Here is a 27,637-nt window from a genome sequence, read left to right on the forward strand (position 1 = left end):
GCATTATGGGAGATCAAAGGGCATTGCTAATTGATACAATGATTGAACCAGTGGTGAGGTATGTTTCTTATGGTGTTTGTTACAATATTTATTTCCAAAATAGAGAAGGATCTACTTCTACTATAGTTGTGTATTTTGCACATCAGATGGTGAAAGAAGGAAAGGATTTTGATTTGTATGAATTATTATTGATGGAATTAACATAGAATATCAATATGACAATAGATGATGGATATCCTTTCCATTTTGGTTCCTTAATCATGTGCTTGGTTCTTTCTTTCTTGAGATCTTTACCTTTGAAGGAGAATGTTATATGGAAGTCAAATATCCCTATTGGAAAGAAGATTTAGAGGTATCTGAGTTGTTTAGCAGACAAAGATAAGACATGTAAAGATCATTTCATTAAATATTCAGAAGATGTGGTGTTGTGGTTCGATTCCTGGCATTATTATCTCTCCTAAGGAGAGTCCCTCCTTTGGTAGAAGAAGATTGAAGAGATCAGTTGTAGTTTCTTCTCCAGAATCAAAGAGGATGAAGAAAAGTGAAGAGAGGAAAGAAATAATTAACCCCGATGATCTGGAACCTCCTATGGAATCTAAAGAAAAGATGGCAAAAATTGAAAAACAAGATAGTATGGATGAAGATAACCATTGTAGGACAAAAAATATGTTAAGTGTGCTTGAAGAAGATGGTATGAAGAAAATTGGTGATATGTGGCTTTCATGTCCATCTTATGATCAAGATAAAATTGAAGAAGTCTTAGTTGATCATTTTCTTCGAAAAAACATTGCTTTGAATAATTTGGTAGATATTTTATTGGATTTCTTGTTTGAGTAGTTTGGAGATCATTTGAAGCAGTCACCTAAAGAAATTGTTGAAAAAGATGAAGTAGAAGAAGCTATGTAGAAAAGGTGTGTCAATGCTCAAAAAAGATTATCAGAAAGCATAAAGAAAAGAGAGAATGTGTTGAAGATGTGGCCAGAGTGTATAGGTATTGTCTCTAGTGGCTTTCTACTATTAAAAATTTTAGAGCTAAAATTGACTCCATTCATTCCAAGATGAACTCTCTTGGGAAAACATTTGATATTTTTAGTGATAAAGATGGTTCATGCAAAGAAAAAGGAAAAATTATTTGTAGTCTGAGCTTATATTTATTCAAAGGCAGAGAGAAGATGTTGTGAATACTTTTTGGAAAGTAAAGGAGATAGTTGAAGCTAAATTAGAACATTTTTCCAGTCTCCTTGTTGAAGCTAAAAAGTGTGTGCAGAATCCTTCTGTACTCGATTCCTTATCTGATGTTATTGACATGCCGGTGGAGACCAATAGTGTGTAAACCTCAGAATGGTTGTGAATTCCTAGAAGACCTTTCTTCTGGAACCTAAAGAGAGGTATAAGATAATTTTTCATGTGAAGCCCAATTGAAACATTTTCTTTTTTGGGGAATTATAGTTTTGTGGTAAATTTTTTGTTGTTACCCTTTGTCCTTGATGTCAAAGCGGATGAAATATAGACATTTTCTAAGGAGGGGAGATATGGAGAGATATGAAAATATGGAATAGATGTATAGACAAAGAAAATAATAGAGAATATGTTTTTAAGGGGGAGAAAAGTGGTTATAAGTGTTTTGCCATCAATGGAAAATAGGGATATTGTTAGAAATATATGTTTGGTTGTCATTGATATCAAACCCGATGATCCAAATTGGTCTAGATATAGTAGGACAATGTACATAGTGAAGGTGTCATAGTCCAATGGTATGTATGTATGAAGGTGTTACAAACAGTCAAATATAGGTATGTATGTATGAAGATGAAGAACCCACTTGTTGTAGATGTGTTACAATTGTTGTAGATATTACATATGTGTTTTTTGCAAGGATGTTAATCCGGAAATTTATGTTCATAGTATGTGGATATATTTTCATATTGACCAAGTTTTGGATTCGGTTGTGGTAATTGAATTTGGTGCTCCGTAAGTGTATACAACAATGATGGTGTTTGATAGTGTTTGTAGTGCTCTATAATTTGGTTTCTAATGATGATATTTTGGCAATACATTGTTCATGACCTTAATTTATTTTTGTCAAGTTAGATCATGTTTTTGTGCTTCAGGAACGTGCTCACATAAGTTCGAGGATATGATCATTCTGAGTCTAGTCGACCTTGAATGTTTTTTATATTTTTGGTTTTTCTCTGGTGAATGTAACATGTGATCTGACCATTGGAAGATTCTTAAAAGAAAGCATGTAGAAGACCGATGGAGAAGTATTCTTGGGGTAAGTGTTTATTAAGCCGACTTGATGTATCTACCTACCAGTATATATTTGTTATGGTTTTCTCAATAAGGTATAGATAAAGTATTATCTATGGTGTGTTTCTTGTTATGAGTGTGGTGTAGAGAGAGTTGAAATATGTGTGTGTGAGAAAGGAAGAATTGGTGTGATAGTGGATTGGAACGAGCAAATTGTAATAGAGTTGCAAAGATTCTTGACCGAATCTGCCACAAGCAATTGTTTAGGTATTTGAGCTTATCATGAACTGAACCTATGCATATGTAGATGAAATTTTCTCAGTTCATTTTTGTCTTTGTTTCTTGGTAGTGAGCCTTCTGGTAGTAAGTTGTTGTAATCCAGGTAGTGAGCCTTGTAATCTCATATAACTAGTTATATTATCTCGAGAGTTAACCCTCTCTGTGTTTTTTCCCATTTGGGTTTTCTAGGTATAAAAATATGGCGTCTCTCTTATGGTTGTGTATCTCTTGCATTTGAATTAGGTTGCATGCATTACTTTTGTGTTGAGGTTAATTGATAATAAGTTAAATTAAAAAAGTCCAGTTTTATTTAAAAAGGAATAGTAATTCACACCCCCCTCTTCATATTTTGGACCATTCAACATCTAGTAGTTAGGTCTTGATAATGCTTGGATATATCAGTGAATAGATATCATAATCTTAGTAATAAAAAAGTGACTTACACATCCGTTCAGGAGATTCTTTCTTCCAAATAATTATTCAACACATCCTAAGATCTAAAATCTCAAATACATTAGATCCTTCTCTGGTTCAAAAATAAATTGTCATGTTGAGTTCCTTCTGGTGGGAAGAGTCCACTTTTCAAAGATGTTGTGCTTGGAGGTAACTTGTCCTCGATCATGCATGAGAATCCTATCTTTGGTGGGATCAATAATGGTTTGGGGGTGGAATTTTTCTCAAAATGGGAGTTTCAAGCCTATGAAAGTCAATGGATGCCTTGCAAAGAGTGACATTAGACTTACTCTTGAGATCCAACCAGATTCTATGGAGGATATTAATTACCCGTCCAACCACACCTTGATTTGCAAGTTTCTAGGGATTCAGGTATCTTTACCCTTCTAGGAATCATGGGAATGATGCATGTGTAGTCTAGAGGGTGAAATGCATGTGCTGCTAGCCGCTAATGGTTATTTTCTGGTGATTTTTTCATGCATGTCAGATAGGAATAAGGTTTTTGAAGGGGGGCCCTATTTTTACAATTAGGTTGGCCTATTCATAAATGGCATGTTGGAATCAATCCTACAGATGAGCTTCTATCAAAGGTTCCTATGTGGGTAAGACTTCCATGGTTCCCTCTAGAATTCTAGAGAGATGACATCTTCAATCTTGTTGTTGCCCAGCTTGGAAATCTCGTGGGCCCTTCATGACAAACTATGGAGAAGAAGGTAATCACCTATGCTTGTGTCTGCATAGAAATTTATTTGAATAAACCTTTTCCTAATTATATGGAAATCCAGATGGGATCAACCTCGTGGATTCAACAACTTGATTATGAAATGTTACCTTTTCGATGTCACATTTGTCATGAATATGGGCATTTACAACAGATGTGTCCCAAATTTAAACCAACATGGTCTTTTAAATTTGGGTTGAATAGATCACTTCCTAATTATATAAAGGGAAGGCTCAAATGACAGAAGATAAAGAGGGCTTCATCCCAATCAAAAAATATAATAAGAATCAAGGTAAAAAGAGGACTTTTAATGAAAGGAAAAATGATGAAGTTTTTAATAAGTTTGATGCTCTCGAAGATTTGGATCAGTTTGATGGAACTATTGCTGATTTTCCTGTTGGCCAAGATCTTATTGTGTCAAGTGAACCAGTTGAGGAAGAGAATAATAATATTCAGGTGGCAATGCAGGAAGAAGGTACAAGTATGCAAATGGAAACATAGCTTCCCTTGGTGAAATTAGGAGATCTGGGAACAAGTGGAGGTTCAACTTTGATTGATAACCTTAGCAACACTTGTCCTATGATAAGTGGGTGGGGAAGGATCTACAAGAAGGTATAAAAAGTAAAGGGACCCCACCTAGCCTTGGAATTCAACAAAAGGTCCTCAAAAAGGGTGCTATGGAGAAGCCTCCTAAGGTGGGAAGGAAGAAGAATGAAGAAAAGGTGAAGCTGGTTAGAGAGACATTGGTGGATTCTGGAACTATGAAGACCATTGACTCTTACTTCTCTTCATCTCAAAAATGATTTTTCTCTCATGGAATGTAAGGGGGTTGAATAACATCCCTAAACAAAAGGCTATTTAGGAGTTGGTTGCCTCTAATTCTCTTGATGTTTTTATTCAAGAAACTAAGTTATCTGTTGATAATATGTTTAACACAATAGGTAAAGTCTAGTCCCAAAATCATTGTCAATGCATTGAGGCTCAAGACAGTTCTAGTGGTATGGCGTGTTTGTGGAACCCGAGAAAGCTTGTTCCAATTTGGTGGTCTCTTGTAGATCCTCTATCTCAATGCTTGCTACAAGCTGTGAGACTGGTGAGAATATTATTTTCACTAATGTTTATGCTCCAATGGATTTTGTTGGAAAAAATTTACTTTGGTCACATATTAGATATGTTTGTTTCCTTGCCCCTATTTTTCCTTGGACTCTCGTAGGAGAATTTAATGCCATCTTTAGTCTAGATGAGAAAAAGGGAGGCAATTTAAGGCGGGATCCTTCTACAGATCTTTTGAGAAACAATATTGAGTTTCTGAGGGTTGTTGATGTCAAACCCTCCAATGGGTTGTTTACTTGGAACGATAGGAGATGTGGAGGAGAAGCAATAGCTGAGAGACTAGAGAAATTCCTTGTGTCTTGCTATTGGTTGGTGGATAATTGGGTTACTACCTCATGAATCGTAAATTAGAAAGGATTTGATCATTGACCAATCAAGTTTTCTACGTCTACTTTTCGGGTTTCAAAGAATCCTTCTTTTAAGTTCTAGTTGATGTGGCTCTGTTACCCTTCTCTATAAGATCTTATGATGAAGTGGTGGGTTGCGGGAAATCCCACCTTTGGTACTACAATGTATTCGATTGTTAAGCATTTGCAATACATTAAATATAGGCTCAAGAGATGGAACAAAAATTTCTTAGGTAATATCTTCTCGGCAAAAAGGGATGCTCAAAGCAGAGTTGACTATATTACTCAAAAAATTAGGGACGAAGGTTTATCAGAGGATCTCTACAGAGAGGAGTTTGCAAAAGTTATAGAGTTACAAGAGTCAGAGCTCCACAAAGAGATCTATTGGAAACATAAGTCTTGGGTTGAGTGGCACCAGGAAGGTGACAAGAACACATTTTTTTTTCATAATACAATGTGAGATAGGAGACATGGGAACTCTATTCCTTCTCTCATTTCTTCTGAGGGAATTCTTCTATCTTCGTATAGGGAACTTGCTCAGGAATCCATGAGATTTTTTGTGGATTTGTTTAATGAAGACTGACTCTTATAGGGAGGAGGAAAGGCTTGTGCTGGACAGTATTCCCGCTATAGTTAGTGATGAAATGAATGAGGTCCTACTTAAACCTATTTCTCTATCTAAGGTTGAACAGGTGGTTTTTGGCATGAAGAAGGCTAAAGCTCTTGGCTCGGATGGGTTTCCTATAAAATTTTATCAGGAGTGTTGGGAAATTGTTAACCTTAATCTCTAGGAAGTGGTGCAAGAATCTTACAGGAATAAGCAGATGCTCTAGGCATTGAACACCACATCTATTTCTTTCATTCCAAAAAAGGAAGAAGATAATTCGCTTCAATTATTGCGTCATATTTCCTTATGCAATGTGATCTACAAAATTATCATGAAGCTGATTGCAGAAAGACTCAAACCATGGTTGGATAAATTGATCTCCGAAGAGAAGGGTGGATTTATTGCTGGAAGACAAATTTTAGATGGGATTATCATAGCTTCAAAAGCTATTCATTCTATAGTTGTTTCTGAGGAGAAGGCTATGTTCATTAAGCTAGATATGAAGAGGGGAAAATACTTGTGAAGTGGATTTAGTTAGAAAATATGCAAGTCAAACATATAATCATATGAAATCAAAGACATAACTCCAAAACACATGAAAACATAAATAAGATGCATATAACTCACAAAACCTTATACCTCTCCCTCGGATTGAGCTTGATGAAGTGAATGTGCCCCTTGGTGATGCTCCACTTGATGTGCTCCTCTTGATTGCTTGATGTGGATGGCTCTCCAATGTTGTGCACAAATGGAATGGATTTGGAAGATGATAAGGATGAGATGATCAAGTGTGGATGAGATATGATTTGAACATGATAAGGTTTCCAAGATGATTTCCTAGGCTCAAAAGGACATCATAAGATTACTAAACTTGGAGATGAGTCCTCAATTTATAAGAGGAGGAGAGGAAGAATGGACGGCTGAGATTGATTCAAGATGAAGGGCTAGGATTGCTTGTGAGCTCACACAAGGTCCAAGAGAGGGTGTGGAGACCAAGAGATATGTATTAAAGGCATTTCTTGTCTCCACACTCCTCAAGGTGCATTGGGAAGATTTCCCAAGGTACCTTGAGAAGAGAAAGGTGCATTGGGAAGGCTTCCCAATGCACCTTGAGAGGAGCAAGGTGCATTGGGAAGGCTTCCCAATGTGCCTTGAGAGGAGCAAGGGATGTGACATTCTTTGAAGAATGGGGAGGAGGAATTTAAAATTCTCCAAAAAGGGATAATCATGGGGATCAGAGGAATAAGAAGGAATTAAAAATTCCTTGGGAGAGGAGATGCCTAGAGGATTGTGAGATTTTGAAAATCTCACATTCACCTAGGAAAAGAGCATTAAAAGCTGGTGGTTGGATGGAAGGGACAAGGGGTTGACTTTGTGGTTAATCATGATGATTAGCCACTAGCAACTCATTAGGAAGGGATTAGAGGAAATGTTAGGCGGGATTAGGAGTTGTAGGAGGATTTGATTAGGAGAGAGAAGGAGTGGAGGAAATTAAAAATTAGAAGAATACGGTTGAGTGAGTTTAGAGAGTTTCTAGAAGAATTTATTAGGTTAATGATGAATTAAGAAGATGATTTGTAGGAATCATGTAGGTTAACTAATTAATTGAAATTAATTAGCCAAGAGGAAGATTTGTGAGGATTTAATTTTTTAGAAGAATAAAGAAAGAGATTGATTTATTAAATAAATCAGTCACATACTATAGTGACAATATTAATTATATTTAATTAATATTGAGGAGAATTTGAATTAACATAATTAATTAATTAATTATGTGAGGAATTAAAAATAATTAAAAGTAATTATTTTTAAGTGTCTACATTTTGCCCCTCTTTGAAGCAAGGTGTGATGATGCGTTGATTCAAAGAATAATCTCATTTCTTTGATGATGATATTGATTTGATAGGATGCCCCAGCTCTTGATTGCTAAATTATAGTATGAGCTTGATGGCTTAGGTAGGTAAGATTGAAACATGTTGTTCGATTTGATTGATAAGATCTAGATTCAGTCTGGTTTCAGGAAGGATTCATCCTGTATAAGACAAAGATGATCAAAGCATCTGGTTTCAGGAAGGATCCATCCTGTATATGACATGATTGATCACAATGTCTAGTTTTAGGAAGGATTCATTTTGTATAAGACATGATTGATCACAATGTCTAGTTTCAGGAAGGATTCATCTTGTATAAGACATGATCAGAGCATTTGGTTTCAGGAAGGATTCATCCTGTATAAGACATGATCAGAGCATCTGGTTTCAGGAAGGATTCATCCTATATAAGACATGATTGATCACAATGTCTGGTTTTAGGAAGGATTCATCCTGTATAAGACATGATCAGAGCATTTGGTTTCAAGAAGGATTCATCTTGTATAAGACATGATCAGAGCATCTGGTTTCAGGAAGGATTCATCTTGTATAAGACATGATCAGAATCAGAATTAATTATGTGAGGAATTAAAAAAATAATTATTTTGAAGTGTCTACATTTTGGCGATGTGTAGAAGATAGAAGAAGAAAAGGATGCCCCAGTGTAAAGCATGGGAGGTGTATGCCCCCTCAAGAATTTTTTTGAAAAAAGGACGAAAAATTCTCTAAAAAAAGAGGAAGAAGAATTAGGGTGGAAGGGATAAATGAGGAAGAAATATGAAGCAGTCGTGAAGAATTTGGAAAGAAGAATAGGAGAGGTGAGACTGCGGGGGAAGATGGGCCCTCACGGGGGCCCATATATGCCACAATGGACCCAATGAGGGGTCATTGTATCATGACGGACATATTTCCTCTTTATATATATATGTATACATGATTCGATTGGTGACAGATGATGTGTAGCATTTATTGTGATGGATTATTTTTGTTTCTCTTATGATGTCATATATGGATGCAATCATGGATGTTCTATGCTGACCTATTTTGTGATGCAGAGTGGATGCTTATGTATGTATGTTTATGATGTGTTGCTGACATAGTTTTTGGATGCAAGATGAGTGCTTTTTATGCTTTATGTATAAATACACATATGTGAATGATTTATGATGCAGTCTAAATGTAATGCTATATGGATGAGTGTATCTTTTATTTATGTGATGCAATCTTATAAGGTAAATGTTTTGTGGAAAAGAAATGACTGTCTAAGAAATGCACTCTAAATGATGTGAATGAATTAATAAAAAGAGGGAATATGCCAATAATAACACAATGATCTTAGATAGAAGAACATGGAATAGATCGGAAGTGGGGGAAATTGAGAACTCCATGGGATTATTGAGTTTAGGATTTGATGGAATGATGGTGAGATTTTGTGCACAACAAATGTGGAGAGCCAACCTAGTTTGATGTTGCCCTGAGTGGCTTGCACCACTGATTATAGAAATCAGGATGCCACGAGAAACCTAGGGCATGGACTGACTCTCAGATAAACAGGAATTCCTTACACACAGCTATGCAAGTGTTAAGAAACACTGATACATAGTTGTGGGTATGTGCAAGGAGACCCTCAAACACACCGATAACTCTTGTACACGAGAAGGTAAGTGTTGATAAATACAACTACCAGGTCATCGATTTGTACAAGAGAGATCCAAAACATGTACTGCTATGAAAATATGCCCCAGTATGCGCCTATCGTAACATACCTGGATATGGAAAAAACCCAGGTAGTCGTAAATAGTGGCAGTCGTAGGGCAAAAAGATGCAAGTCTAAATGAGAAGATCCAACAAGATCTAACAAGTTAATTATTCTATGACCAAATGATACCTCTTGCCAAGAGTAGGACTTAGGATGGTGAATTAGGTTGCCTGGCGAGGGAAGGAATCATCCCTAGGGAAAAGTGGATTTGTGGATTTAGGCAAGTGATTTAATGGTTTTGGAGAGTGACCTGTGGACTTGGGATTGTTTCTCAAGACTTCTTGAAGCTTACACAAAGGCATAAAAGCTCAATTTTAATGGGACATTCCTTGTTCATGACTCAGGCGAAGACTCATCATCATACGCATGTTTTATTGGGAGGCGGAAAAGAAGGAATGTTGCGCATGGGTGGGTTGGATGGCAGATGATTTGTAGTATCGACATGATAACAGTGGATCCAGTTATTTACCTTGGCACCTGCACGGAGGTTTTCACCAAGGTACTTGTCCGTATCGCCACCAAGTGGTTTTCACTAATGGACGAATTGTTTTTCTTTCTTTTTCTTTCTTTTTTAATTTTTTTATGTCATAAGGTGCCCGTTTGCCAGGTTTTCACCAAAGTGACAATTTTTTCAGGATCTTTTTCTCATTTTTTTAGTTTTATTTTTTTTTTTCTTTTTTTCTTTTTTTTTTGACAATTTAAGACTTTTTGAGGACTAAGCATAAAATCTTTTGAGGTGCATGATATTCATTGGATCGTCCAAAGGATCACCTTCAGGAGTAGCCAACTGATAAGCTCCTAATCCATATTTTGTTGTGATTACATATGGTCCAAGCCAATTAGGTTTGAAATTGCCTTTCTTTTCTCTTTCTTGTAGATTTTTCTGATTCTCAATGAGGACAAGATCACCAACTTGGAATTCTCGGGTTCTGACTCTTTTGTGATAACTCATCCGCAAGCAGTTTCGATATACCCGGAGATGGTTCAAGGCCTTGAGGCGCCTTTCATCTAAAAATTCTAGCTCTTGTAAGCGGGCAATTCTGTATTCTTCCTCTGGTAGGATGTCTTGCAGCGATACCCTTAGAGAGGGGATCTCAATCTTAAGGGGAAGGATGGCTTCAGAACCAAAGACCAGGGAATAAGGGGTGGCGCCTGTGGGGGTGCGGATGGAGGTGCGGTAGGCCCAAAAAGATTGTCTTTTTGAGGATTTTGATTAAGGTTTTATTAGAAGCCTCAACTTGGCCATTGCCTTGGGGGTAATATGGAGTGGAGAAGTGGTTTTGGATGTTGAATTTTTGGTAGAGTTTTTTGACATCCTGGTTTTTAAATTGTCTTCCATTATCTGTGATGATAACTTTTGGGATGCCATATCGACAGATTAGGTAGTTCAGGATGAATTTGGATATTTGCTTGCCGGTGGTGAAAGTAAGAGGGATAGCCTCTACCCACTTGGTGAAGTATTCAATGGCAGTGATAATGAATTTATGTCCATTGGAAAATGAAGGGTGGATTTTCCCAATTAGATCGAGGCCCCACTGTGAGAAGGGCCATGGTGTTATAAATGGTTGCAATTCTTGTGACGATGCATGAATTTTGTCACCATGTTGCTGGCAAGGGATGCATTTCTTCACATAATTATATGCATCTACCTCCATTTTAGGCCAATAGTATCCTGTTCTCAAAAGCTTTTTAACCAATGTGAGCCCACTTGAGTGTGCCCCACAGATACCCTCGTGTACTTCGCATAATGCCCATTCCACCTCTTGTTTATCTAAACACCTTAGGAGGGAACCATCGAAATGCCTTCTGAATAGGGTGTCTCCGAGGATGGTGTAATGAGCACATTAGTGGATGAAGGTTTGTTGTTGGGTTTTTGTGAGATGTGGGGGAATGGTGTTGTCTTTGAGGAAAGCAAAGGTTTCTTGGTACCAAGGGAATTCAGGACCAATGAGAACACACACCATTTCAAACTCTGGTAGGTCATATGCTGGTATAAATAATTGCTCGACCAAGAACTCGCACTTCTGATTGTGTGCTGGCATTTGAAGGAGGGAGCCAATGGTGGCCATTGCATCTGCAGCCCTGTTGTTTGTTCGTGGGATTTGATTAAATGTGATTGCTGTGAAATGTTGCTTAAGATCTTCAACCATGGTACGGTAAGGAAGGAGTTTATCATTGTTTGTCTGGTACTCATCATTGACTTGTTTTATAATGAGCTGAGAATCACCATAAACTTGTAACTCCTTTATTTTCCAGTGGATAGCCAGATGCAAACCTATGATGAGTGCCTCGTATTCTACTATGTTACTGGTACATGCAAAGGCTATTTTGTATGATTTGGGGATGCCATCTCCTTGAGGTGTAACCAATAATATTCCTGTCGTTGATCTGTTTTGAGTGCAAGAGCCATCAAAGTATAATTGCCATGTGGGGGATGCAGTGACAGCCATAATGAACTCATCTAGTAATTCTATGAGAAGAGGAGCTTCAGTCAGCTGATCTGCAATAACTTGTCCCTTGATTGCCTTTCTGTCCACGTATTCAATGTCAAACTCGCTCAAGAGCATGACCCATTTAGCGGTTCTGCCAGTGAGAGCAGCTTTAGACAAGAGATATTTAAGCGGGTCTATCTTGGCAATCAGCTTTGTTTTGTTGTTCAACATATAGTGTCAAAAATTTTGTGTGCTAAACACTAATGCCAAACAAGCTCTTTCAATGGGGGTGTAATTGAGTTCATATCCTACCAATGTCCGACTGATGTAGTAAATGGCATGTTCCTTCCCTTGATCATCTATTTGTGCTAGTAATGCCCCCAATGCCACTGTAGTAGCACATATGTACAAAATGAGGGGTTTTCCAAGGGTAGGTGGCATCAAAACTGGAGGTGATGCTAGATATTCTTTTAATTTCTCAAAGGCCTTTTGACATAAGCAATCTCATTTGAATTTTGTGTCTTTATGTAATAGGTGTGCAAATGGATGGCACTTGTCTGCTAGCTGTGAAATGAAATGCCTGACAGACTGGAGTTTTCCCTGGAGACTGCGCAGTTGTCTGAGAGTTTTTGGCAGAGGCATTTCCATAATAGCTTTTACCTTTGTGGGATCAACCTCAATGCCTCTGCGGGAAATAATGAATCCTAGTAGTTTTCACGATGTGATGCCAAACAGACACTTTTTGGGATTTAGGCGCAGCTTGTATTTTTCCAATCTTTCGAAGATCTGTTTTAGAATAGGGATGTGCTCTTCTCTTGTCTTGGATTTGCCTAGTAGATCATCCACATAGTCCTCCATAATTTTGTGCAAGAGGTCATGAAAATTGTTGTCATTGCATGTTGATATGTAGCTCCAGTATTTTTAAGGCCAAAAGGCATGACCCGGTAACAGAAAGTACCCCCATGGTGTTGTGAATGCGGTTTTATGCTGATCCTCATCTACTATCCTGATTTGGTTGTATCCAGAAAACCCATCCATTAGCGATAGCATTTCATGTCCTACTGTAAGGTCCACAATCATGTCTATATTGGGGAGCGGGAAATCATCTTTAGGACAATCTCTATTTAGATCTTGGAAATCTGTGCAGATGCGAATGCCCCTGATAGGTTTTGCCGACAGGTACAATGTTAGAGACCCATTCAACGTAGTCTATGGGTTTGATGAATTTTGCATCTAACATCTTTTAGAGTTCTGCCTTGACCAGGAGAGCAATATGTGGGTGTATTTTGCATAGTTTTTGTTTTATAGGTTTTGCATCTGGGCAGACAGCAAGATTGTGAACCACCAAGGCAGGATCCAACCTTGGCATATCGGCATAGGACCATGCAAAATTAATTTTTACCTCTGTAAGGAAGTTGATGAAATCTTGTTTCTCTTTTTTTGTGAGGGACTTGGCAATGAGCACATTTTGTGGGATGGCTTCGGTGCCCATGTTGATGTTGTCTATTTCTTCTATCAACAAATTTGATTTGTCCTGTGGAAGGTAACCAATGGTAGGGAGGTCAAGTCCCTCATCGTCAAGTGCCCTTTCTAGGTTTTCACTTTCAGATACACCCTTTGTTTTTATTTTTTGTTCATCCAAAGGTGCCTCAGGGAGGTTTTCACCTAGGGAATCATATCTTTTCCTTTTATTATCTTTTTTGGGGCTAAGGGCATTGCCCTGATTACCAAAGTATCCCTTTTCATGTAGTTGGATACCCTTGATTCTGTTACAATCTTCCATATTTTGTGTTGTTAGGAGAGAAATGAGAGCATTATCATCAGCGCAGATATCTAAAGTGGGTTTGTCTTGTTGGCCCCAATCAATGAGTTCAGGATGGACAAGATGTAGCTCGTGTGAAGTGGGAGGGGTTAAGGGGGTGATGGTATTGATGTAAGTGTCAAATAATATATCTTTCTCGTATTCATAAGGCATTTCGTGGAATTCCTCTTCGTCAGCACTTTCGATATCCAAAGAAGGACTAGAAGGGGCACCAACGATAGTGATCTTAGGCACCAGGGCATACCCTAAGCCTCTGTTGTGTTTGTAGGAGATAGGATTTATGGGTGCTTTTCTTCCTTTTTCCTCTGGTCCCAAGCCGCATCCTTTGTATCCCATTTTTTCAACTATGGTAGATGCTTTTGGGTACATTTTATTGGGTACTTTTGTTGGCTCATCATCCTCTTCCCGGTACAACCGGGAAGAGACATCTTCTTCTTCAAGACTCTCCTCATTAAGTGGGCCCCATTGCTGGAAGGTGGTATTTTGGCATTGTATGTTTGGTTTCGGGTCCTTTTTGAGCTCCTTTGGTTTCCAAATGACTTAGGAGAGAGAGGGAGGTTGCCTATTAACAAGACGTCCTCCAATTTGTATTCTCCAAAGCCATTGTCCAAGATCTTGATTTGATTATCCGGTTGGGATGAAGTGGAGGCAACATTTGATGTGTCAGATGGGGGCATTGGCGAGGGTCTATTTAGTGGACAATGATACGGATGCTTCCCCTCTAATAGTTTGCAATATTGAAAAGGTTGGGGATCACCTTTGATAGTGATCTCTCTTCCATTATAGGGGAATTTGATGCATTGGTGATAGGTGGAGGGTACGGCCTACAAGGAATGAATCCATGGCCACCTGAGGAGAATGTTGTAGGGGAGATCAAGATCTATTACTTGGCAAGGGGTTTCAATTGTAATGGGGCCCACTTGAAGAGGTAAGGTGATCATGCCCTTTGAAATTCTTTCTGCATCATCATATGCCTTTATTGTGATCCTTCCTGATGTGTCTATCAGATCCTCAGAAAGTCCCAATTGTTTTATTAATTTGTATGTACATAGATTAAGCTCGGATCCACCGTCTATCAGGAGACGTTTGACCTTATGCTTGTGGATAAGAGCTTTGATATGCAAAGGTTTATTATGGTCTTCATCTGCGGGAGCATCTTTGGAGGTAAATAAGTTTCCAATGAGGGCTTGGAATTGGGTGGCATTGATGTTATTAGGAATGCATGATTTGAGAAAGGCTTGTTCCAAAACTTCTTTGTGGACCGGGGAAGTTTTAAGAAGTTCCAAAATGGAAATCTGAGCGGGGATCTTCCCAAGTTGGTCCAAGAGGTCATATCGGCGGGTGGAAGACATGGGCGGTGGATTTGGTGGGGGAGGGACTCCTTGGATGGTGACTTTACCTTGGTGTGTCGTTACATTGCAGTCGTTCTGGGAATGGGAGGTGGAAGGCGTGGCACCTTGAATGACTATCCTAGCAAGATTTGGTCTGCTTTGGGAAGAAGGAGGATTAACTCCTTGGATGGTTATGACATTGACATGATTGTCTACAGGTTCAATGCGACCTACTAAAAAATCAAAGCCGGTTATGTGATTAGCGTAGTCATAACCCATTGCGTTAGATGATGAGCCTTTTCCTTTATCATGCTTCGGGAAGGGTTCTTGGTACATTTTGAGTTTGTCATTGTTATTACCAGGTTTTGCATTTGCTACTTCAATCTCACCTCTATCAATGAGATCTTGTATGTAGATCTTCAGTTTCATACACTTTCGTGTATCATGTCCCTTGATATGATGGTATTCACAATACTAATTTTCATTATACCATCTTGGTTTATGTTGATTGGGATCAAACGGGCGAGTGATTGGAAAAACCACTACACCTGCTTGGACAAGTTTTTGAAACACCATTTCAATAGGCTCAGCCAGAGGAGTGAAGTCTCTTGGAGTCCGGTTATTCGAGCGGGGTGGTCATCCCTGGATTGAGACATTGTTGTGAGGTTTTTGGGATTGATTTTGATTGTTTTGATTATTGAATTGATGATTATTGGTGGTGGATTTTGGGGGAGCGGCCATGGTTTGGACCCACTTTGCATCAATTACACCATCATTGACCACATTTTTGTTTTTAGACCAGAATCTTGGCTTGTCATTATGATAAGAGGGATAACTTTGTGTCGACTTCTGGTAATGTTTCAAGGTTCCTTCCTCCATCAAGACACGTTCGAGGGAGAGGTCCTTATCGGTTAATTTTTGGAAGGATTTGATACATTGGGATATTAAGGGTCTCGAAAGTTCAGGCACCAAGTTCTTTTGAAATAGCTCAATTTGATGTTGTTCTGGCATGTCCCACTGGAATTTTTTGATAAGATGTCGCCATCTTTGTAGGAAATTGGCAAAGGTTTCTCTAGGTCTTTGTTTTGTATTGCATAGGTCCATCATAGAAACATCATTAACCATGTTGTAAGCATAGAGGGCCACAAATGTTTCTGCCAAGTTTGGAGAGGAGACAATGGAACCTCGTGGTAGAGATGAGAACCATACCAGGGCGTCTCCCGTGAGAATCTTGGGAAAGAGTCTGCGAAGGTAAAGGTCACTATAGGAGACTTCTTGGCATAAGATGTGGAATTCTCAGACATGGTCACGGGGGTCTCCTTTGCCTTCATACTTGGTGAATTTGGGGATCTTGAATCTCGGGGGGTAGGGTGCAACTGATATAGACGAGTCATAAGGACAAGGGAAAAACTCTTCAAATGAGTAAGTTTTTCTTTTATTAGTCCTTTCTTTCATGTCCTTGATGATATTTTTCATGTCTTGAATTTCCTTGATGAGGTCTTGTTGTGGACTTTGATAATGATGAATTGTATTTGCCCCAATAATTGGATGAGCCAAAGAAGGTGCACCACCACCAATATATTGATATGATGAGGAGGTGGGAACGTGGGATGTGAAGACTGATGTCGCAGGGATTTGTGTGATAGTTGGTTGCGATCCGCAAACTATTGTGACGGGATTGAGTACAGTCCAGATAAAACTTGCGACATTGTTGGCGGGAAGGGAAGTTTGTGGAATAGAAATAGGTGGTTGAATAGAAGGAGGTGGTATAGAAGTGCGTTGGAAAATAGATGAGATCGGATGTGATAGTGGTATAGATGGTAAGGAGGAAGATGGTGGGATGGAGACCATGGTGGGAGGTGTTGCAGGTGGCATTGATTGAGTCTAAATAATAGGTGCAACATTTTGTGAGGGAGCGAGGTCTCTTTGTGATTGTTGGGTGAGAGTGGATCTACTAAATTCAGGCAGAAGTTGAGCTCCACTCTCAAGGAGAGTTTTCAGAAGTGCAGTAGGATTGTGTTGAATAAACGTTTCCATCATCTCTTGGTTATAAGAATCCGCTAGGAAAATTTGCACTTCTGGAGAGAGTTCATCTTAGCTAACCATGTTAGGATTTTGGCTTTGATCTTGATTGCTAGGTTGCCCACTTTGTGTAGGATCTTGCGTGGAATCTTCATATAGGGCACTAATATCCAGCATACCATATTATTGTTCAGCCATCTTTCTCTTTTGGGATCGAGTTGTGACCATACACAAATAACCTTGGAAAAGTTTGGAGGGGGAAATTTGTGATGAAAGGACTTAGCAAGATATTTGTTGAATTTTGGATTTTGTCTTTTATGACAAGGGATTTTGTTGATTGGTATGGTTCTTGGATTAGAGCCCGGATTTGATTAGGATTTGACACCTTAGTCCTTGGATGAGGATTTTAGGTGGTGGATGCAACCACAAGTAAGGTGATGGCCAAGTTGTGTAGAATTTAGACCTTGGATTGAGGATTAAAAAGCCTCTCTTATACCAAGGGTTGACTAATGACCCTAAGCAAAGTAAAGACGTGAGTTAAGATTCTTGATTGACTCAAAAGGATTAGGCAAAAGGTATTTGGAGAGGATTCCGCTTCAAGAACGAGAGCCAATTGATTAATGATGAGGTCTAAATGGAATTTCACAAGGCATGTAACCTTAACGTGAGGTTAAATTGGATTAGAGGATGATTGGATTTGAATTTTGATAATTGATTTGATAACGGTGGGAGATTGATTTAATGTGCTAAGTCCTTAGGAAATTTGAGGATGATTGATGGAGGAGGTATGATAGTGTTGGCTTAGAAGAAACTTGATGACTAGGTTGTTCTTGGCATGAACATGACTCAATGGAGGATAGATTCGAATGGCAAGTTATATGAAGGGACACGACCACCTTGATTTGGACGATAGTTGGTGTTTCAAAGGACAATCTTGGATGTTGATGGAGAGGATGGACTCTTAGCTTTTCTCTTGGGCTTATGAAACATGGGACGGACGGAGTTTTGACGCAATTTTGGACTTTGTGTGGGTAATGACTTGGACAATTGTTTGTGTCTTGACAAGTGTTTTTGCAAAGTGTTTGGGGATAATGATGTGCTTTTAGTCTTCTCTTGGCAAGTATGTATCAAACAAAGCAAACACAATGATCAAATGCATATTATCTCAAAGAAACTCATGCTCATATACAACATTCTTAAGGCTGGCAAGGACAATAGTCATTGGATCCCAATCGGTTTCCTAGCTATGCTTACCCAGAGTAGACACTTAGATGCTTGACCCCACTGGCTCCCCTCCACGACACTCACTTCTCGGGGCAGCCAAGCATCAATTCCCATGAAAAATCCTCATGGCGAACTTTGTGTCTCTACTAAGGGTCGTAAAAATATGGGCGGCTTCGGAGGTCCGACCTCCTGCACCAATGACTAGAAGGTTTTTGGCCACTATGAACAAGGTGTTTAGTAAGTCTTCCCGTTAGGAGCTACCCTTCGAAGTTGCACAAGCGCAATTGAGGCCTATAGCCCAACGAAGCACCAAGAACTTAGTAGTCACGCAAGCGTGATTGAAATCTCTAGGATCCTACTAAGAACCCAATGTGAGAGTGAACTCTCATATAGCTCCAACCATTGACCCTTTTGTAGTCAATGGCCTATTTATTATAGTGAGTTGAGAACCCCAAGTCCGGGTGTACTCACTTGGGTCATTCCCCTCTTAGCTTCTTAAAGAGCAAGTTGGGAGGGCAGGCCCGCTAGAGGTAAACATGCAATCAAACAAGAAAAGGTTGGAGGGTCTGGATTTCTGATCGTCTAGCTAGACAAGAGCATACTCTCCTACCTTTACGCTTTTCTTAAAGACACATAAGACAATGGTTCATTCCATTTTTAATTTAAATAAATGCACAATGTTTGGTCAGATTTCTTAGGCAACCTGCAAAACAACTTGATTAGTAGTTTGAAAAATGGAGTCTTCAACAAGTGTCCTGCAAAAGACAACAAAATGACAAAAATATTTTTTTTTTTTGAATTTTTGGGAATAGGTAGAAAAACATGAATAAAAACTTTTTTACTAATGACAAATGTGGATTTGGAGGAAGATTTGATGGGTAAATGGGGTTTGACTAGGTTTTTTCCACTTTCCAAGGGATAGGCAAACATAAAATGGGGATTTTGGAGGAGAGGTGAAGGAATGGAAAAATCTGTCCAAGAGGGACAAAGAAGAAAAAGTTGGAGATAGACAATGTGGAAAAATTTGGAGGTGATTGGGTAAAAGTGGAAGGAGTTACGACAAACCCTAAAAATAGAGGAATGTGGGATTTTGGGCTTCAAAAAGTGGATTTTGGGATAAGGTCCCCTAGGAAGGAAATGTGCAAAATGGCCATGCGGGGGATACAGTAAAGTTTGGAGGAAAATGGAGTGAAGATAAAGCAGATATGGCGAAAAAATAGATTAATTTTTTTTTTTTAAAAACAATTAAACAGAGCAGATAAAAATAGAATTAAACAGAGCAGAAAAAATAGAATTAAATAGAGGAGATAAATAGAATTAAATAGAGGAGATAAAAACAAAATTAAATAGAGCAGAAAAAAAACTAGAATTAAATAGAGCAGATAACAGGAATTCAAATTTTCACAAAAACGCTCGCACTAATCGCAGAGCTGTCGTGCTGAAATAGAAACAAAAAAGAAATAGAAGATAGATAGAAGAAGAAGAATGAGGAGGAGATGGGAGAATGCGCAGAGAGATCACGCTGAAGCCAAGGCACTCACGCTGAAATACAGAGCCACCAATTTTATTTTTTTTTGAACTTTTTTTTTTCCTGCAATCACACTATTTCGGAACCTGCGTCTCACAACTCACAAAAACTCATAAAAATATTAGTTTTTAGGGACGTGGGTCCCATCGGGCATGCCAGAATGAAGAGGCGAAAAGACTTGTGAAATGGGTTTAGTTAGAAAACATGCAAGTCAAACATATAATCATATGAAATCAAAGACAACTATAAAACACATGAAAAACATGAATAAGATGCATATACCTCACAAAACCTTATACCTCTCCCTTAGATTGAGCTTGATGAAGTGAAGGAACCCCTTGGTGATGCTCCACTTGATGTGCTCCTCTTGCTTGCTTGATGTGGATGGCTCTCCAATGTTGTGCACAAATAGAATGGATTTGGAAGATGATAAGGATGAGATGATCAAGTGTGGATGAGATATGATTTGAACATGATAAGGTTGCCAAGATGATTTCCCAGGCGCAAAAGGACAGCATAAGATTACTAAACTTGGAGATGAAAAATGAAGGGATGGAGTCCTCAATTTATAAGAGGAGGAGAGGAAGAATGGACGGCTGAGATGGATTCAAGATGAAGGGCTAGGATTGTTTGTGAGCTCACACAAGGTCCAAGAGAGGGTGTGGAGACCAAGAGATATGTCTTAAAGGCATTTCTTGTCTCCACACTCCTCAAGGTGCATTGGGAAGATTTCCCAAGGTACCTTGAGAAGAGAAAGGTGCATTGGGAAGGCTTCGTAATGTGCCTTGAGAGGAGCAAGGTGCATTGGGAAGGCTTCCCAATGTGCCTTGAGAGGAGCAAGGGATGTGACATTCTTTGAAGAATGGGGAGGAGGAATTTAAAATTCTCCAAAAAGGGATAATCATGGGGATTAGAGGAATAAGAAGGAATTAAAAGTTCCTTGGGAGAGGAGATGCCTAGAGGATTGTGAGATTTTGAAAAGGAGATGCCTAGAGGATTGTGAGATTTTGAAAATCTCACATTCACCTAGGAAAAGAGCATTAAAAGTTGGTGGTTGGATGGAAGGGACAAGGGGTTGACTTTGTGGCTAATCATGATGATTAGCCACTAGCAAATCATTAGGAGGGGATTAGAGGAAATGTTAGGTGGGATTAGGAGTTGTAGGAGGATTTGATTAGGAGAGAGAAGGAGTGGAGGGAATTAAAAATTAGAAGAATAAGGTTAAGTGAGTTTAGGGAGTTTCTAGAAGAATTTATTAGGTAATGATGAATTAAGAAGATGATTTGTAGGATTCATGTAGGTTAACTAATTAATTGAAATTAATTAGCCAAGAGGAAGATTTGTGAGGATTTAATTTTTTAGAAGAATAAAGAAAGAGATTGATTTATTAAATAAATCAGTCACATACTATAGTGACAATATTAATTATATTTAATTAATATTGAGGAGAATTTGAATTAACATAATTAATTAATTAATTATGTGAGGAATTAAAAATAATTAAAAGTAATTATTTTTAAGTGTCTACAGGATATAACTAAAGATTATGATAGAGTTAAATGGAAATTCCTTCATAAAGTGTTGGTGGCCTTTTGGCTTCAGAATTAATTGGATCAATTGGGTGATGAGTTGTATCACTTCCACTTCCTTTGTGGTTCTCATCAATGGTGAACCCATTGATTTATTTGGTGCCTCCAAAGGGCTACGTCAAGTGTTACTACTTACTAAGTTGCCATTAGTTTTATGTCCAAAGTCATTCTATATACTCTAGTCAATTACTACTACTGAAAAATTCAGCCGGTAAGTATAGAGCAGTCGGTTATAGAAGAAAGTAGTCACAGAGCCTAGTATACACCGAGCTGTCTACCGAGTAACACTCTATGTCTACTGAGCAGCAATAATGATACACTAAGTTGGTATACACCGAGTAAAACGTGTTACCAGATTCATTGAACCTAGACACACTATGTGGAAACGTGTTACAAGATCGAGGAACAAAGAACCGTTATCACATTGGAAATTGCACTTAAAGATTTTGTATGATTTTGAGGTCATCTATCCAATGAAATATTTTGTATGGTTATTCATTCGATAAATCATGTTTGTAAGATCGAAGCAATGAACTAGATCACTGACATAAGAGATCTATTTATACAGCATGGCTTGGGATCAGATAGAGAGATAAGAGGTGTATGAAGCAAGACATGTGTAATAGATAAGAAAGCACTGAGTGTTATGACCGTCAGAGCCACAGAGGTCACCAAGAAGGATTTCAGAGAATAGTCAAGGAACAAAGTAAACAGAAGGGTTTACCGAGTTAATCTATGGGTTACCGAGGTATGCTATAAGCAAGGTAATCTCATTTTGAGGACATAGAATCTGCTATAACATTTCAGATGTGAAGTTGCAGATATTTGTAAAGATTTTATTGTAATATTTTGAGTTGCAAGAGAAACCTTTAACAGGGTAAAAGACTCTAACAAAGTCTATAAATTGTAAAGCCTTTAACAAGGTGCAATATTTAGTTTAAGTGTTGTAAAATCCTTTAGCAAGGTAGATCTAACGATTTTGATACTCCTAACAGGGTAAGCTATCAGAAATAGCTAAACATGTAGCTCTAACCGAGCACCCTTTATTATTGTAGTAGTGAAGTTGTGGGTGTCATCTCCACCGTAGTTTTTCTCTCTAACCAAGGGTTTCTGCGTAACCAAAATATATGTGTTATGGAGTGAATCATGTATGATTGTTATGGAGTGAATCAAGCATTGAAACTTGAAGTATCAAGGTTGATCGATGAACTTGAAACAGAGAAGAAATCCAAAGAAACACTGAAAAAGAGTTATGAAGCATCAAAGATGTTAGATGAGCAACTAAATACAAGAAGACCCAACAAAGATGTAGGACTCGGTTACAAAGGAAAAGACTCTACCGAGAAGGGAATCCACACTACCGAGAGAGGATAATCATCAAAGCAAGCTGGAAACAAGAAGAACATCAAAGGAAAGAAACCTATTTGCAGCTACTGTGGAAATCAAGGTCATACTGCCAACTTGTGCCAAATCAGAAAAGGTAAGCAACCAAATGTAATTAGGTCTAATGGTTATTGTGACAATTGCAATAAATATGGTCACACATCTAATCAATGTAGGACAAAGTTTGTTAACAATTATCAGAAGGCAAAATTCAAATGATTTTGTAAAAACTGCAATAGATATGGACATAGTACCGAGAAGTGTTGGTTTAAACAAAAGAACTATATGTGGTCTGCACACCGAGCAAATACTGGAAGCTACCGAACTCACACAGATCCTTACTGATAATATTCTGCAGTACCATGGGATTAAAATACAAGGATATGGTGTGAATGTTGTGGAAGATATGGACATGTAAGTGCCAACTGATTTATAAAGTTTGGAATGAACAATCGAAGATCATGGAGAAATCCTGGTATGGCATGTTTTCATTGTCACAAAGTTGGACACTTGGCTAGAGATTGCAGAGATCAACCTAGAGGAGACACTGAAGAAATAAAAGGCAAATTACAGATGATTTGGAAAAAGAAGGAAATTGTGTCAAATGAAGAAAACACCTTATCTACCGAGTTAGGTGCACCTATTCCAAATTAATCAGTAAAGGTATAAAGGGACTGCATTCTCTCAAGATTAAATCTTAACAGTTCCTATTTTATCATGTAATTAATTCAAAATCTGCATAGCTAAAGATGCATTAGGAAATTTGAAATTTTATCAAGTCTTTTGGAAGCCTATCTAGTCGGTAAATACGAGAAGTCTGGCTACTTGGTAAAAGCATAAAAAGGAAGTGGTATTGAGTGCATTTAATGTCTTCTGACCTAACTGCATGAAGTCCGATAAGGTATATTGTGTATTTAAAGCTTTTGCACTGTCATTTTACACTTACCAAGTTTTCAAGAAAGCAGAGCAAAGTGATTCAAAGGCGATCAAACCTCCTCTGAAGTGAAATTCAAGGTATTTACATCAATCACAACGCATTGTCAAGCTAGTTTACCGATCATATTAGTTGTGAATATCTGTTTTACATTTGTTAAGTGGAAAGCATCTGCTGTTTAAAAGTTTTCAAACCCTAAGGATCTTTTCTTAATTATTTATCCAAAATCTGCAATGGCACCTAAGATCCAGAAGCCCGTTGTTGTTAAGAACATTGAAAAGCCCTCACTGAAATACCCTCTAACTCCCAAAGTAGCATCTGAACTGGATGATAAAACTACATTTTCACTCATTCTAGATAAGGTTTTACTAGTTGAGGATGTCAGATTCTTCACTAAGTGTCGTGTTGAGGAACTAGGTCATGTTGAGATCAAGGACACATATGATGAATTGTGTACCGATGGGAAATTGGATAGCAAGTATGAACACATTAAAATCAAGGGATTGACCGAAGCCCTAACCTATCCCCGTGTCTTCAAACCCCAATGGGTCAAGTTTGTTCTGAGTAGAGTTCATGATGATTTCATGTGGTTAGAGGAGCAACCATTCAAAATCACCAAGGAAATCATTCATTTGATCACCGGTTACCCTATTTTTGATCATGCCCGAGCTCAGAAAATGATATCACAAAAGGAATTGATCACTTTAACCAAAGTTGAATCTGATTGCAGAGGACTAAAACTGAACAATGTCATAGATGCAGAGCTGAAGTTTGCCATTAGAGTCATAGGTTATTGTTTCTTTCAATCCGCAAGAGAAAACAGTGTACCCTGTGTAGCAATCGATTTAGCATATAAAATTGTGAAGAAAGGAATGAAAATTGATCTATGCGAAGTATTGTTGAAAAACCTGTTTAAGAATCTAAACACCATAAGGAAGCTGAAGAAGAACAACTCGGCTAACACACTGAAGTTTGGATCACTGTTAGTATGCATGTTTTTCTATTTTGAGAAATTCTTTCCATCAGTCGGTAATGTAGTTTGGGAGCTACACCGACCAATCACCCATCAAATCAATGACTTCATCAAATGGCTAGGTGATAAATTTAATGATATTATGGATGATTACTTTAGCAAGTTTTAGGAAAAGATGCATAACAGGTATAGAATTGCACCCCAGTTAGTAGAGAAATACAAGGATGACATATGCTTTGAAGTAGACACCGACTACTGCTATGTTAATGACGTGGAACCAAGAACTCAATCTTTGCCACCTATGGGTTATGAGATTGATTTTGACATCACACAATAGCAAATAGATGCTTTTCTTACATTACCAAGGCATGATACCAAGCTGAGATATGGTACATATGAAGAAGTTAAAGAGAAAGTTAAGATGAGCACTATAGTACCAAAGGCTACAAGGAAAGCAACAAAAATGATCAAGGCACTAACGGAGAAATTTGGAGAAGGTTCTTCCTCCACACTTGTCAAGGGCACTCTAGTCATCACCGAGGAGGAATTTGAAGCCCAAGAGGAAACTATTACATTGAGCACCGAATCGCCTAAAGGGAAAGTTTTGAAAAGGAAGAAACAAGATACATCAAAGGTATCACCGACTCCTTCAATAAAGCGCCCAAACACAAGATCATCTGCAGCATCACCGAGTAAGAAACCAAAGAATGTTGCCACACCAAAGGTAACAAAAACTTATAAGAAATCTACTCGGAGACTCATTCAGTAAAGCGCCCAAACACAAGATCATCTACAGCATCACCGAGTAAGAAACCAAAGAATGTTGCCACACCAAAGATAACAAAAACTTATAAGAAATCTACTTGGAGACTCATTTTGACTAAAGAGTCCAGTGACACTGAATCTGAAGATGCAAGCAAATTTCAGATTGTTAAGAGCAAAAAGGAAGAAGTACATAGTGTTGATAACTTTTGTGCTAATCTGAAACAATATGGTGGATTTGGATCATTTAGATATGTTAAGTATGACTCCAGATCTGATGCAGAAAAGAGACAAATAGAAGAAGCTGTCATCTGCACACTTCTGAAATTCTGATTGGTCCCATTGGAAGCAACTAATTCTCTTCCAAAAGAATTGTATTTGCATATTGATAACAAGTGGAAACATGCCATGGACTCAGAAAAGAAGATGAGAGAAAGAAGTCTAGTACATCTCTTTCCAGACATGTTGGTAGATGAAATAAGTGAACATCTAAAAAACTACCACTCAAACTTCCTAGTTAAGCAAAGAGCCTTGAAATTGATGAATGGCTTTTATCTGGATGTAGAGAATGAGACCAAAGAAAAGTGGCAGGAAATATTTCAAATCAAGAATGATGGTGAGCAAGTTGAAGTTGAAATAGTTGATGTCACCAAGCAAGATCCTGATATCACCGAGCAAGACCCTGCTGACACTATACAAATTGATGAGGATATCATGGACACCAAGGCACAAGAACATTAAATGATAGAAGGGAATGCATATGCCAAACTGGTATCCAGTGAGTCAGTTTTGGAACAAGTTCAACCCTATCCTCCAATCACTCAACCTATTTCAATCGAGGCCCCTCAAGATACTGAACAAGAAACAAAGGGTCACAAGTCTACAGAAGGAGAAGCTACTTCTCAGGCCACCAGGGAATAGACTTCTCAAGCTCCTTCTAGCACTGAAAATGTTACAACTGAGACCCCGAGCAAGGATTCACTGAAGGCTACATCAGAGGTTCAAGATATTGACAAAAGTGTTGCCTCTACCGAGCAACCTATCAAGGGTCAACAAGCCTCCCAAGCCATTGTATTAGTTCAACCGGTGAAAACTAAAGAAAAGAAAATGAAAAAGCATAGTTTCAAATTAGATTTGTCAAAACCAATAGTGTTGCCGAATGTAGACATATCCAAATTAAAAGGGCAAGCACTCATTAAATTTGGTGAACTATGCAAAGCTAAAGCAGAACAGGAGAAACAAATGGTTATTCAAAAGAAAAACAAAGTACTTTAGAAGGTGAAAGCACTATTAACAAATATGCTACCTGAAGCTACAGTGACAACAGATGTAGCCATCCATATTCAACTGGATGAACTCCTAACTAAAATAGAGACATCTAGAGTAGATGCATCTGAATATTTGAGCAAGTTAAAGGACAAAGAGCTCATTGCAAAAATGATTGAAGAGGTACAAAAAGCCATTGCTATTGGCAAAGTAAAACTTGTCAAATTTATTGCTGAGTTATCCCCTCAACTCAAGCACATTCTTTATTTATTTCAGAAACTCTGTGCATTCTCTTTATTCATTAAAGATATCAAAAATAAAACAGAAGTGATTGAGAAAGAGATCACCGATCTCTCGAATAAGTTGACCACTGAGCCAAACTCTATTCAAAATTTCTATACCAAGCTACAAAAGCTCATGACTCAACAATTGGAACTTAGGAATGAAGAGCACAAGATAAGGATGGACATTATGACTCTTCAAACCTTATTCATTCCACACTTGTCCTCTGTCCAAGAACAGATCAACAAGGCTACCTCCCTATCCACTCAACAAGAGGGAAGCACTTTAGATGGACTAATTTCACTGTTAGCTAACATTACAACTCATAATTCACTCATGGATAATGTCAAGGATGCCCTCTCTGCCGCTCTCACCGAGGCAAGGACAAAGTACAAATCCATTTTTGACCAGTTGCCTCCACTGAATGGTAACTAAGTTTTGATGTTTGTCAAAAAGGGGGAGTTTAGTATCAAAGTATCAAAGGGGGACTGTAGTATACAGGGGGAGTATACCAAGCAGAACAGAGTATCTAAATGCACAGTTAATTTTGACAGGAAGAGCAGTGAACCAAGCAGTGACAACTGAGAAGTTAATACAGAACATTGATCATCGAGCATGTAAAATCAGAGTTATGTACAATATATTGATAAGGGGAGTATATCTAAATATACTATTTTATTGACTAATGT

This window comes from Cryptomeria japonica, chromosome 1 (assembly GCF_030272615.1).
Source record: "Cryptomeria japonica chromosome 1, Sugi_1.0, whole genome shotgun sequence".
NCBI lineage: Eukaryota > Viridiplantae > Streptophyta > Pinopsida > Cupressales > Cupressaceae > Cryptomeria > Cryptomeria japonica.